General features: G+C 40.6%; 2 non-coding genes across 2 annotated transcripts; one reads left to right on the top strand and one right to left on the bottom strand.

Moving 5' to 3' along the window:
• Positions 1 to 3,809: 3,809 nt before the first annotated feature.
• On the bottom strand, positions 3,810 to 3,882 carry TRNAR-CCU (transfer RNA arginine (anticodon CCU)). Its single transcript has one exon. It is a non-coding gene; the product is annotated as a tRNA-Arg (tRNA).
• A 542-nt stretch (positions 3,883 to 4,424) lies between these two features.
• TRNAI-UAU (transfer RNA isoleucine (anticodon UAU)) lies at positions 4,425 to 4,514 on the top strand. The gene is given in 2 exon segments: positions 4,425 to 4,462; positions 4,479 to 4,514. It is a non-coding gene; the product is annotated as a tRNA-Ile (tRNA).
• The last annotated feature ends 486 nt before the right edge of the window (positions 4,515 to 5,000 follow it).

Below are 5,000 nucleotides of genomic sequence, written 5' to 3'. Positions count from 1 at the left end.
GCATGTGTGTGTGTTTTCTCTGTCTGGCGGGTTATATATATATTTTTAAAGTGCACCACTGGTAGACCCTTGTTTGTTAACTGAAATAAAACTAATTCTAATGTTAGGAATTTATTGCAAGAAATATTTTTCGCTAAATGAAGCCCCAGGCGCCCAAATAGACATTTTCCTGGATAATGAATCCCAATGGCTCAGGGCTGAGAGAGAACTGTTCATCTATTCTTTCAAAGAGAACGTGGTATCTAATGTCACAGACTTGGCAGACGATTCTTTTGAGGGCAAGTCTACCTTTCTGAAGGTAATTTTGAGCGACACTCCATCTTGCTAGTAGCTTGGCAGAGAATTCAAGAGCTGGTTCATTTGACTCTGAATAAGGGTCACACTATATGCCTCTCCAAACTGAGTGATTAGTGGCTTGGCTCACCAACTTACCTCGCTAAAAGAGGTTTTGTGGCCAAACCTCTCAAATATCTATAAACCTTTCTCCTGTGCATATCTGGCAGCCTCTCTCAGGTGTGACAGAATTCCATGTGTCTCCTGTTTACTACATGGTTAGCCTTCTTAATTTCATCATTATAGTACCAAGAGTCCTTATGGTGTCCGGATAGAATAGAGTATGATTATGAGGTTGTCTGATAAATGGCACTGACCAGCCTGCCTCATGCAACTTCTACAGTTACTAACTGAGAATTCGTCTGATGTGAGCCACTAAGCCAAGATATTCTGAAGAGCTTGCTGATCCGTCTTGTCCACCTTCCTTCTAGGATTAAGTTGTGATGTAGATGCCAAGCCAGTGTTCAAGAAGGTGATAGCAAGCAAATAGTGATCTTGTGACGGTCTCCTCAACACTCATTCTCTTCCTGAGTCTAGCAAAATGAGGTCCATAATCTCGCCTGCAACATGCATTAGCTCAAGATCTTTTAGAAGTGTTGTTTTGCAGCCAGAATCGACCACCTCAGCAATAAGGCATCGTGGAATACGTCGATGTCAGTCAGTGGTAGGTCTCGCGGCCACTCCCTTAGTGTGATATATTGTACCCTTACATCACAGTAATACGTTATATACAGTATGCAAAGTTTTGGTCTTATGGTCTATCTTATATTATTCAGGCCATGACTTATGGAGGTTTGATAGTCAGCTTTAGTAATATTTAATAACACTGAAATGCACCATTTGTAGTCTAAAATCAGACAATAGGTATGGGGTGATATCACGGGCTAGCTTGTGCGAGAAATTTTCTAGTGTGACAGCTTACTGTTGTTAAGCTACGTTGTCACTAATAATACGTAAATTACTGAATTATAATAATCTATCAGTATCAGTAAACCGATTACTATTTTGTAAATGATGATGGATAATTTCGCCTCAAACACTATCCTAAGGCTGGAGATGCTATGGTCCAACAGGGCCGTTATCCCCCAATGATGGAGAATACATGCTACAATGTCTGTCTCTCTGTCTACCTATCTGGGTCCGTCTGCCGTCCGTCATATAGATAAATACGTATATATACACATGAATATATGTGTACGTATATGTATATACATATATACACATAATTTTTACACACACACACACACACACACACACACACACACACACACACACACACACACACACACACACACATATATATATATATATATATATATATATATATATATATATATATATATATATATATATATATGCACATGTATGAGCATATGTATGTGTGTATATATGTGTGTGTGTGTGTGTGTGTGTGTGTGTGTGTGGGTGTGCGTGCGTGTGTGTGTGTATGTGTGTGTGTGCGTGTGCATGTGTATGTGTGTGTGTGTGTGTGTGTGTGTGTACAAGTAACTGTTAACACACACACACACACACACACACACACACACACACACACACACACACACACACACACACACACACACACACACACACACATATATATATATATATAAATATATATATATATGTGTGTGTGTGTGTGTGTGTGTGTGTGTGTGTGTGTGTGTGTGTGTGTGTGTGTGTGTGTGTGTGTGTGTGTGTGTGGGTGTGTGTATGTAAACATATATGTATATATATATATATATATATATATATATATATATATAATAGAAGATATGTATGTGTATATATAAATGCATGTATGAATACACACACATATATATATATATATATATATATATATATATATATATATATATATATATATATATATGTGTGTGTGTGTGTGTGTGTGTGTGTGTGTGTGTGTATAGCTGCACGAGTCAGCAGGTGTTTATATGTATATGCAGGATTTAACATTACCTCAGCAAATATAGTACTACAAATTAACATATCTAGGACATATTGCGATCACACGGAGTCAGATAGAGCAGCGCATCACAACAAATTGCAAATCTTGTTAAATGTCAGATATACTAAATAAAACGTTATTTAACGAATGCTCTCCTAATTATACATTTCTTGATAGTGTCTTACGCTGTGCTGCTGTGATCTGTGCAGTGCAATGTAATGTGACAGCACGAGTCTTTTCATTCTTTTATGTTGGATTTAGTATCAAATTTGTGGGTAATAGAATGTATCCTCTTGAACTCTTTCCTCCTTTTCTTAATAGGACTGTGACAGTAATGACTGCTGTACTTCATGAGATCGACTGAGAATACGGGCGGTAGTTTCGCGTGAAATGACGGTCGCCGAAATCCTGCGATGGATGGCGATGAAGCTGAAACCGAGTGGATGGAAGGTTGACGCTGTCGGCGATTAATGTACGTATATTTAATCATGGTGTATGTAGTAACGTAGTGAAATCGAGATTGTTATCTATGTTAGGTGGACCAAAATGACAAGTGTTTGAAAATATGTCTGGACGATGCTGCCACGTGGCTGCGACTGCCTCGTCGTGATCTAGATAGCTGTTGTAATTCTAAAGCGAGTTGGATTAGGAGGGGGGGGGGGAGCAGGCATCACCCACTGAACTTGGCATACGATTATGCAAATAACGCAAAGTAGCGTGTGATCCGCACGTGGGAATTCACGCCATCGCCAGCCCCTCGCCGACATTGATTGTTCCCGCCGCTATTGATCATCTCGCCTGCGTCCCATTCTCACCCTTGTGCGCCGTCCCGCCGGCCGCTCGCGGTCACTCTTCACTTATGACCAATTTCAACTACGTGCCACTGACCATGCTCCAGTTCGTGTGGTTATTGCAGTGCTATGCCTTGAAAATTATACAGAAGCGCCTTAGAGGTTTCAGGTGCATCGCCTACCTAAGCTGGCTATCCTTTGCATTAACATATTTACCTTTTAACTACCACGGCATTAGGTGTGGGGTTCGAACCTTTGCTCTGCAATGCAATCAAGATTTGATGTTGGGCGCCCTAAACCATTCGGCCAATTCAATAAGTAAATGTGGGATGCAAAAGGGATTTATCAATTCATAAAATGAAATAATAAGTGTTTCATAAGGTAATTGTTTATTAGGGCATAATTCGTATAAACTTTGAGTTGCGTATTTTTCTTTAAACGAAATATGAACAATACATATAGTTGAAGTATTCAACTATATTGCAGAGGAAATTGTCAGTCAGTCAGCAGACTAGCATAAAGCTAGATAGTGCCGGAAATGACGTTATCTTTATGAATCTAGAGGTCATTTACCTGTGTTAATTTTTTTTTCTGCCAGGGTATCTACACCTTGGATTCAGGGACAGGCTATACCATTCACATACTAATTCTATAGAATAGGACATTAACTCTGGTGTAGCGTAGTCCTTTGTACATTCTATCAAATGCTCATATTCCTGTAGAAAATGGTAGAGTACCCCTGGAGGGACTCGAACCCCCAATCCCTGGCTTAGGAGGCCAATGCCTTATCCATTAGGCCACAGGGGCGTTACTTAATTGCAAAGCATGCTTAGTTTTTTCGTTGCATATTATTGCATATTCAACCTTATAAAGGCACACGGTATCGATTATCTGGTTTAAAGCATGTCATCAGTTTCATTCTCGTGAATCTACCACTCATCTTGCCATGAGTGTTATGTTACTGACACTTTCGCCAAAGAAAGCAAAGACCACTGGTGGAAAAGTGTTCCAGAGAGCAAGACAGTTATAGTGATACTTTAGACTTGCTCAGCCATGAATTGTCAGAGAAGTGGCTAACATCATGTATGTGCGTAAATAGCATTACATTTTTAAAGCCAACTATTCCATTATTCCAACGAAGAGGAAGCAGATAGTTGTTTTTCTAAAGACTCCCAAATATATTTTAGACCAACGAAATACAACTGGTACATATTTGTTTGAAAAGAAGTCACACTGGCGACGTGAAAACCACCGGTCCCCGATCCCGCGCTCGCTATGGTCACCCCGCCTCGACACCACAGAAAACGCGCGCGAGGAGTGAGTCCGCTGCCCGCCCGCTCCATTCCTAAGCCCCAGTGGCGCAATCGGTTAGCGCACGGTACTTATACGACAGTGACTGAGCTATGCCGGGGTTGTGAGTTCGAGCCTCACCTGGGGCAGCACTTTTCATGAATCAACTCGAACTAGAGGCCGAAAGAGAGTTTATAATATACGTATTGTTGCAAAAGAATATCTTGGAACAGAACATATGCTGTTCCAAATATCGACGCCATAGGAGTTTAACGATTTTTTCTGTAATTTGGCAATAATGAACATTTCATATTGGTGGAAATGTATTGCTATATGTCAAGGAATATGAAACACAATCATTGGGTATGAAAAATAATCTAAGTATACAGTTAGTGGCGATATAAATGGATATAATAAACTGATAAAGATCGTCACTCTTCTTCCCCCTGCACCCTGCCCCCTCCCCCCACTATCCACTTCCCACACTCTCGCTCTCAGTCTCCGTTCACTCCGCTCACCGCTCCTCTCTCTGAGCGTCTGTCCTTTCTTTCTCTCTCTGATTGTTGTCTTCTCTCGCATCCTCTTTCCTTTTCATTATTTCGGTGATCCCCTTCCCATCCTTCCCACACTCCCTT

This window comes from Penaeus vannamei, chromosome 4, assembly GCF_042767895.1.
Source record: "Penaeus vannamei isolate JL-2024 chromosome 4, ASM4276789v1, whole genome shotgun sequence".
NCBI lineage: Eukaryota > Metazoa > Arthropoda > Malacostraca > Decapoda > Penaeidae > Penaeus > Penaeus vannamei.
This window is presented reverse-complemented; position numbering and strand designations above follow the sequence as displayed.